General features: G+C 36.6%; 1 long non-coding RNA gene across 1 annotated transcript in view; it reads right to left on the minus strand.

The window, feature by feature from the left end:
• LOC107716229 (uncharacterized) overlaps positions 1–10218 on the minus strand; it is a 50623-nt gene that overhangs the window by 37730 nt on the left and 2675 nt on the right. Inside the window, exon 2 of the long non-coding RNA XR_001637179.1 lies at positions 8368–8428. This is a non-coding gene — a long non-coding RNA (uncharacterized LOC107716229). The remainder of the gene's footprint in view (positions 1–8367; positions 8429–10218) is intronic.

A 10218-nucleotide genomic window follows, 5' to 3' on the forward strand; every position in this document is an offset into this window, starting at 1 on the left:
AAAAAAAAAAGTTTCCTCTGAAACAATCATGTACTGAGGAAGTTAGTGCAAGCTACAACATTTTTATGCATATAACACCACTCTTGTAATGCTAATGAAATTAAAAGTTACTACGTTTTTACATAAACCGCATCAACAATGCAAGAATAATATGACTTAAGAAACAAATCGATCAAACAAATCTACCTATCCATCTTATTCCAGACCTCAAATGCATTATACTAGGAAAAATGCCTTCATTGTACTAAATAAAAGGCTTCATTGTTTGCTCTTTGCTTTCATCCAGTTGTAACTACTTACAAAATGTTGATGTGAAAAAAAAAAGAGTTAAATAAGGAAAGACAAATGACAAATATTTTATGAAGGGGAAAAAAAGGGTACTCTTGAACAAAATGTAATAGACTGAAGGACCGGCACAAAAATCCCATTTTGAGAGAATTGCTCTTTCCAGTCATTCCACTTGAAAAAAAACAAAAAAACAATTGAAGCCTGCTTGGTAATTTTTCCCTCAGTTATCTGTTTTCTGCTAATGAGATGTCACTAATATGTTCTGGAATGCTGGGTGAAATGGGCAATATGATTGGCTACAAGGAACTTAATGATGTATACTAAATGTGTGAGGACAGCTTCTTCGTTGATTTTTTTATGCACAAACACATTTGTCGACAAGCTTTTCTAGAAGAGTTTGCCATTTCACGAAGGCTTTACTGTCAAATTAGAAGTGATGAATCGTTTCTAGGGTGTCAAATCCTTTTACCAATCAAGCAGCCTTAGTGTTTGTTAGATTGCGCATTTTCCCTCAATTACATAAATCGCAAGGACAAGACGGAATAACGTAACAGGCAGAATAATTAAAAGAAAAGCAGTTTTCCTGTCTCCATTTACGAAGAAAAACAGCTGATTGTTTACCTGTGTTCCTTTCAACTAATTAAAAGAGAAAAGCAAATATTGTAAGACGTCTGTTGACGTAAGTGCATAAGACAATTGTGATGTGGATTTTGCTTTATTGGTCCTCTCTCCAAACAGCATGCTATTCTGACTTAATTTGCACTAGTGTGCCATCCTGAAAGCATCTAAAGCCATCTTTAAACAGTCCCATTTAAAATTCAATGTGATTAGCAGCCAAATTGCTACCAAGTCTGCAGCGTAGGGATGGGGTAAAAATTTAATTAGGATTCGTACACAAAAGAGAGGTCTTTGTCACATTTTGCAAAATGCATCCCAGAATGACCACTACGTTCAAAGCTCCTTTGCTCCTGTGAATCAAAACTAATCGATCTGAAGGGAGCACAGGAGAGAAAGTAGGGGGAAAAAAACACACACACACACACACACGAAAGCTCAGGGAGGATCTCCGTTGCACCCGCAAACCCACAGGACACAGCATGTTTAAATACAAAACTTTTCTTTAATCACAGTTTAGAAAACTGGCTGAGATCTTCAACAGGAGACAGCTGCAGAGCCCCACAGCCATTAATGAGATTCGCTGAGGGTTTCCCCTTAAAATATTTACACCGTCCCATGGCACCGCAATACTGTCCTAGAATGAGGAGATAAGAACCGAGGAGGTGTGCTGAAGTTCTCCTAATCAATTTGCTAATTACTGGAGTGGCTATAGGAGAAGGGAGGAATTCCTTCTGGCGACGCCGCGTACTAATAAACGCTGAAAAATTTATTTACTCAGACAGCCAAGTGGAATTCTGAAGTGGAATTACCACGAGCGGATCGAGACGGCAACCGCTGAGGTCTCTGTCAAGGAAGAAAAGGGAGCAGACAAATAAGCGGTCAATAAGGTTGTTCCGTAACATAAGAGGCCAAGTATCCAATCGCTGAAGGTGAGAGTAAAAACAGAGACGTCAGTGCTGACAATCCACTTTCTCTTTTGAGAAAGAAGCAGCTTCAAAATCATTGTGTCTTTAAAAAAAATTATACAAATTAAGAATTACACTTTATTGAATTATTATGAGTTATTAAATATTTTTTGTTTAAGGTATATTATTTTTTTAATATCTATTTGAAAAAAATTATAATTAATATATTTAATGAAATATACTTCAATCAATATATGTAAATTAACATATAATTTAATTATTGTTTTTTATTATTATATATTTTAATTCGATGTTTTGTTTTATATGAAACGGGTCACCCAAAGTTGGCCACCATCTCAGTAACTCCCCTGTTATTGGACACTTTCGCTCATTGCATAAATTAATTATCGCTAATCACACATTTCTACAATGACATTGAAAATGTAAGACTATTTTTTTCACACCACTGATTTTTGCCTATATTCAAATATCATATTTATCACAAATTTTGTTGTGTTTTTGTCATTTCTTATATATATATATATATATATATATTTAAAGTCAATTTAGTTTTTATTTAGTTTTAGTTCAGTTAGTTTTATTACATCAAGTTAACAATGATAAAGAGAACTTTTAGCACGTTAACATGAGCTAATGCTAGTTAACTGCAAGAGATTAAATATATTGCAGAGTTCACTGTTTAGTTTAATATTAAGAAAACCCATTTCTAATGTATGTAACCAACAAGAAAAAATTGATTTGAGTGTACATGATAAATGAAGAACACAGAAGAACAAAGTCTAAGTCTTTGGCTCAGTCCAGCACAGGTCTGAGAGGCGGTAGGCTTTGTGCTGGGTGTTTGAGTCCCTCTGCACCTTAGGAAAGCAGCGGTCCCTTCCCACCCCAGAGGCCAGGCTCAACACTGAACCTGCCACAGAATGCAACCCACATCCTCCTCGAGGTTAAAGGAGGAGAAAGCGGCGCCTTCCTACCGCTCAGACGTGCTGATTGCAGCCCCTTTTTCTGACCTGTCCCTCGGCCGCGGCCTTCCCGCCCCGCCTGTCACACCGCACCGTATGTGTGCTACTGCACGTGAATCAATTAACATAAACTAAATAGCCCAACAGCACATGATAAACAACACCACAGAGGAAGATGAAGAAACATCTTCTTTAACAACAACACAGAAGCGTTTGGACCATGTACCCCCTCAGAGTTCTAGAATTTAGTTGATTTTCACTGAAAAAAAATTTAAAACCTTGCGTAATAATGATAAAAAATAAATAAAGAGAATGCTATATATATGCGTGTGTGTGTGTGTGTGTGTGTGCGTGTGTAAAAAAAGCACACTTTTTATGCAAAAAATTAGAAGAGTGAGTAAATGATAAATGATGACAATTAGTAGTAGTAGTAGTAGTAGTAATAATAATAATAATTAAATTATTCTTATTCTTATTATTATTATTATTACTACTAATAATAATAATATGACAGATCATTATTTCTCACTCTAATATCTTTTCGGAAAACAAAAGGAAATAGAAAACATTTTTGCTAAGTGTTTGCATTTAAACCCTATTCTTCTCTCTAAATTAAAAATAAAATAATAAAATTAATACATTTTTTAAATCCTTGCATATAGGTACTACAAAATGTTTCTGTATCAAAGTGAGCCATGACCACCAGTACAGAATGACACGCCTCTGCAAAAAAATCAGTATCAAAGGGAGTTCACCCAAAAAAAATGTAATTCTGTCATCATTTACTCACCCTTAATGACGCGTAAATAATGAGTAAATGACGACAGAAGTTTCATTTTTGGGTGGACTATCCCTTTAAATAAGAAGAGATTTATGTGGTACTTTGCATAAGTCTTAGATCAGTTCAGTTTAAGGGTAAATCTCAGCGGTACCTTAGGTTTTACGAAATAAGTTTGAGCTTTTTTTTCTCTTCAGTAATTGAAAGACTTTGCTGTTCTGCGAGGGGCTCTCAGCATCAGCCTACAGCAGGATTTAATTTGTTCTTACTGCCCCTAGTGGAGAACGACCAATCTCATATGCTCAGTGCTAAAAGAAGACTTTTTTCAACACCCATTCAGAAGATTAAAGTGGGGAGTTCAAGTAAAATTAATCAACCTGTAGTTTTGCTAGAATCTCACTCTACGTTTGGTTTGTGAGCGCTGGGCATTCACTTATGATCTAAGATTCGTACTTGACTAATACTCCTGAACACTTGAGGACATTTTTATTGACGGAGTCATTTTAAAAGACAAAAAAAAAAAAGAATTCACATACAATAAAAAAAGTTTTGTAAAAACAAATTATCTTAACGGGGTGGTAACCATCTCATGATAATATGCTTCTCTCATCTCTCTAGATTGTTGAACGCAAACTCAGTTTTCATTTGTTTTCACTTCCTCCCGTTGCCTTCTACCGTGCACCAAAACGGATGACTTAAAAGAGGCAATTAACAGATATCACAAACAACTCGTTTAGCAGACGGCAGCACAGATGAATCAAAGGCTAAACAAACCCCTACGGGCATTAAAGGCAAAAACAACAAAAAGAAAAAAACCTGTTGCTTTGACATTTTGTTCCTCTCACCTCAACGCGCACCAGTCACAATGGACTGCTTTGCAGAGGTTCTGTGCTCTGATCACCATGGCGATGGCTCTCTGCCTCCCAGGCTGCCCCAGGGGGTGATGAGAGCAGGTTGCCCTACAAACCCCAACCAGGACCAGGGAGGGGTTGAGTCTACAGGGAGCAGTGGAACATGAAAGAAGCTCCTCCAGGACTGGACCGATGCCGTATCGCCAACCAGCGCAAAGCCAAAGCGCTCCCAGAGGTTCAGCGCTCCGCTTTCTCAACATTTTCCATCTCTCAGCCAGAAAATAACAGTGGCACAAACACGGGCAATTACGGGCCGAGGGCACCACTACTGAGGCTTTGCATTTCATTCATAACCTTTCAAAGGGCAGAAAATAGAACATACGGTAAGAGTCGGAACATCTGTTTGGGGGTAAATCATCTTTAGGTGACAGAGGGAAGCTGAGAAAACGTGACTGAGAAACAGACAAAGGCCAACAGCTCTGCTTAACAGATCTGAGTTTGTTCATTTAGCTGATGCATATTCACACTGAGCTTTTCAGTCAATCAAGAAATGCTTTACACTGATATTTATTATAATATTCATGCACTGCATGATGAGTATAATATTTTAAGGGTCTACAAACAGATCAGTGAGACGTCCAAACCAGGAGCATTCAAAACAAGACAGACAGATGATGCACTAAACTCACCAGTAAGCTAAACACAGCTTTGTCCATGCAATCATTTAATCCTCTCAGAACTGTAATAAATGCCTGACAGCAAACAAGTACACACTGCAAACATAAGAACTGGTTTAATACTGTAGAGTGCAGTATTAACAAATGTGTGTAAAAACTGCTCTTATGCAAAATCAAAAATAAATTCAACATGATTCAAATAATATTTAATCTAAAGGTGCATATTTGTGCAATATGTTGGATTGCATTTGTCAGAAATAACCTTTTTTATGCAGTTGCGATATTTTCTCCCTGAACTAGATTTTATTTTTTTACATTCATAAAGCTATTTTTTTAAAACAAATAAAAACACTGTAAGTGCCATCCTTTAATGTAAAATGTCTTAATTTAATAGCATAACTAGCTAGAATATATACAACTTTTAAAAATATAATCACAATATTTTCCCAACGAAATAGATTTTGAGGGTTTTTTTACATTCATGAAGCCATTTTTTCTAACCAACCAAAAACACTGTAAGTGCCATACTTTAATGTAAAATGCCTTAATTTAATCAATTACATTAGAATAATTATCTACAATAATAACTAGAATATATACCTTTAAAAAAAATCGAATGATGATTTTGTCACAGGAATTTTCTGTGGCATTTCTGTCACTTTCATTTTGCCCCCATATATTTCTGACCCCGATTGCAATATTATCAACCTCAATTCAATGAAATTCTAATTAAAATAAATAAATAAATAAAAATCTGTTGCACATACAGTGCAAGAAGTACATACATGATCTAACTCTTAACATTACTTAACCTAATGTAGTCAGGTTGATTCAATGTAATTAAACAATATTTTACATAATATAATATAATTATATTTTATATAATAAAATGCTTTATGAATATTTTTATAACCAGTTAATTTAAAGATTCATAGCTAAAGCCCAAGTTGCCAGACAAAACAATTTTAGGAAGCATCGTTCATGCACTTCTAGCATCTAGCAGGGCTCTGTAAGTGCTGCTGGGGGTACGGCTCATTCTGTGTCCCAGTGCAACCAGCAGGGAGGGGTGTGCATGTGCCTTTGTCCCCAGTAACCTTGGCCAGTGTTAGGATTACCTTGCATTTACACTCACTGCTCCTTCTTTCCTTAAGACTTATTAAGAATGATAATGAGCTCGGAAAGGGGCAGTATGTCCCTTTCTCTCTCTTGTTAGCTCTCTCTCTCGATCTCTCTCTCTTACTCACCCCACAACCGTTTCTCTCGCTCGCCTCCTCCTGCATTGAATGGACCCAGGACAAATTACCAAAAAGGCCATTTTCATCTATGAAGTGAGGGCTTAAATCGATACTTATTCCATGCCTTCAAAATCAAGCCTATATTACAGTTGTCAGTGTGATTTGTTTATTTTTGCTCTAGTATACAGTATGCATGCTCTTTCTGTCTAGGGGAAATGCTCAGGATGCAATTCACCTTGAACCTCAATTATATTAGATTTCCCTACTGGTTGATCAAGCATGCAAAGAGGACATTTCCAGTGCACTAAAACAAAAATAACAATTACTATTAAACAAACATGTGGCCTATGCATGCCTGCGTGTTGAGAACGGAAATTTTTACAAGGATCACAATAGTGTGAATACAGATAACAAATCATTACAGTGAGCAATTTACAAAGTGGTGGTGTAAAAAAGCAATTGCATTACATCTCGAGAGCTGTCAAGCATAGCGCAGAATCATGAATGTATATTTTAACACAAGGGTTACGGGTTCAAAGCCAAGGTCAGAGAGACAAAGAAAAGACAGGTAGCACCAGCTCCTACACTAGCAGTAAATCAGCAAAACCTCAAATATATCTTTGATTTTGACTGAAGCAAGTAAAAGGATGTATCTTCATCAGAACAGATTTGGAGAAATTTAGCATTACATCACTTGCTCACCAGTGGATCCTCTGCAGTGAATGGGTGCCGTCGGAATGAGAGTCCAAACAGCTGATAAAAACATCACACCCATCAATTAATGTCTTGTGAAGTGAAAAGCTGCATCCATCAAGACTTTTTTAACTTCAAAACTAAAATATGAGTCCTCCATACATTATATTGCGTTCAGCAGTGAAAAGGTCGTCTCGTCTGAATCAGGAGAGAAATATGCATAGAACAAGTACTATATACAAGCCAAAACGGTTCAAAAAAGTTCTAAACAAATATGTCGGTGGATTTTGATGTGAGAGGATAACAGGGGATGGACTTCGCCACTGGAGGAAGTGTTATTATTGATTATGGACTCATATTTTGCCCAGAAGTGATGTTTAAAGTTAAAAATCTTAATTATGGATTTATCACAAACACACAGCTTTTCACTTTGCAATACATTAATTGATGAACTGGAGTCATGTGGATTACTTGTGGATTATTGTGCTGTTTTTATCAGCTGTTTAAGCTTCTATTCTGACGGCACCCATTCACTGCAGAGGATCCACTGGTGAGCAAGTGAGGTAATGCAAAATTTCTCTGCTAATTTTCATCCGATGAAGAAACAAACTCATCTACATCTTGAATGGAGTAAATTTTTGGGTGAACTATTCCTTTAAAGACATCACAAAAACTATGAAAAATGCTCTCTCCGCTAGTTACAGTACATGCATAATGTGTTACATTCACCATTCACAGCATAAACTCTTTAGAGCAAATCAAGCACAATTCATCAGTGGTCAAAAGTTAAAGTACAAACAAAATGAGAATATTCAAGGCAGATGGACCCTGAGACTGATCAACACCTGTAAAACTGCTCTGACAGTTCGAGCTGGATGGCTGTCCAGATGGAAGCACGTATTCGTGCACGAGTCACATGCCACCACATTCCACAGACACACTGTAGATCAACACTGTGGGACGGGGCCCCAAGCAAAGCTTGTCCCTGACAATTCCCACATTAATAACCAATTACAAGCAACCTGTTAAGATTTCAAATGTATTCAATGCTTTTTAAAAAGCTTTAATAATTTGAGTTTAAGCTTTTTATAATACACTGAATTCATTAATTATTCTAATAATCAGACACAGAGCCTTGTCATTTGAATGAGACCCAGACACACAAAAAGGCTACCTCACACATTAATTACCTATTAAATATGTATACTTTTTCAGAACGCTCAAAACCATAATGTATGATACGCAAACACACACCACAGATAAACCCACAGACAGTGGGCACACATCACACATGAAATGCTCAAAACACAAAAACATTCTAAACATCAAGGTTTCTGTTTACCTTCTCTTGGATATCACAGCCATTTTAAACATGAGATGCTTCCCCTAAACTGATTGGCTTACTGGAGACATGGAGGGAGAAAGAAAACAGAGTAATTAATTACTTATGTGAACCATTGCATGAGAAAGACAATAAACCTGCCTGGTCGCCATGGATATGACATATTTGCCCAGAAAACAACACAATAATTAGCAAAGCAGAAAGATCCAGCGAGAATATGCAAACTCTGGGGTTTAAAGTGGCAGTGATCTTTTACACTATTGCTTTCAGACACAACACAGCAAACAGAGCAAAACAAACATAATAAAAGGAAAAACATCTTATAAACTAATGCCACTAAAAAAAGTTAGACAGTGCAAACTGTAGTAAATACTTATTATTACGGTCAATAAATCCAAAAGCAAAAGGGAAAATGTTATGATATCATTTTAAAATACTGTATAATTATAAAGTTATAGTGTTTTCTGGAATGTAAAGGATAAATAACTGGATCACACACTACATCTTCATGAAACTGTATAAAGCTGAGATAATACTAATTATGTACTTAATACACAATTATTTTGTGGACATACTGGTATTGTTATTGTTATAGTAGCCTAATTTAAGCAATATGTGTAACATGAACAGTGTAATGTAAAGTTTTGCCCTATGTCTGAGACAAACTGAATGGACAGTGAAAACAGAAAACAACTGACTACCTCACTGCTGTCCTCTAATGACCTACACGCTTTATCCTCCTTAGTTTTCAATGCAGAAGTAAGCTGTTTTCTGTGATTATGCGAGACTTCCGGTTCATTAACCACTGTAGGGAAATAACGAGAATATCAAAGTGCAGTAAACAGTAAAACTGTTTGAACTACAAACCAGTGTGTTCGTCATTGAGATAATACATTAAAATAACAGGGTAAGACACACTAATTTGCCATATCAAGCAGCAAAACGTGCTGTTTTGTACAACTAAAAATAGCTGGAAGCAAATGACACCGGAATCCTCGCACATTTTAATTTACAATTGGCCGCACCCACTCTTACGAGAAAAATAAGGTGGACAAGATGCTCAAAATAAAAATAATATCTAACAATTAATTTATGATTGATTTATGATCACTTAATAATATTCTACAAATTTTATATTGAATTTACGGGGAAAAAATAGTTTCTAGTTTTATCTGTAAAAAAATACAGCGAAGTTGTGAACAAGCTTGTCTTTCCAAATGGTCGCCACTGCAAGCCATAGATATGTAGGCCTATCTATATTCCACATTCGACAGCTCCAGACACAACGACGCGTCCGCCATCTTGGAAGGGTCTATATGTAGTCCATCATAATAAAAATCAATAGCTGCGTCCCAAATGACGCACTATGCACTATGCACTTATACATTATGTACTTATGCACTATGTACTCAACCATGTAGAGTATGAATTATGTAAGGTTATTTTGTCATTCATAATCGCAGTCCGATAGCCCCTCCCCTTCAGCTACATAATTAAATCTGTGACAGTTGAGTGCATGAAGTGTCCAACATTCCACACTTCATTTTTTCGGTTATTTAAGTGCATCATCCAGGTATTTAAAGTGCACTTTTTGTTAGCTAACAGCTTCGTCTTGTTGTATTGTGTTAGTTTAGCAAAAGCATCTTCTGAAGTCTACTGAAGATAGCCTATAGATATTCATACATGCGTAATTGCGTATAACTACAGTTGCAGTGCAGATGCACCGGCATTGCTCTCAAGTGACCGGTGTTGTGCCGAATTCTGCACCCCTGCCAGATTATACACCCCCTCATTGAAGTCGCTACCTGATTGCCTAATCCCAACCCCACCCCTAATCCTAACCCCTCCCCC

The sequence above is a fragment of the Sinocyclocheilus rhinocerous genome, unplaced genomic scaffold (assembly GCF_001515625.1).
Source record: "Sinocyclocheilus rhinocerous isolate Xijiao unplaced genomic scaffold, SAMN03320098_v1.1 scaffold148, whole genome shotgun sequence".
Classification (NCBI taxonomy): Eukaryota; Metazoa; Chordata; class Actinopteri; order Cypriniformes; family Cyprinidae; genus Sinocyclocheilus; species Sinocyclocheilus rhinocerous.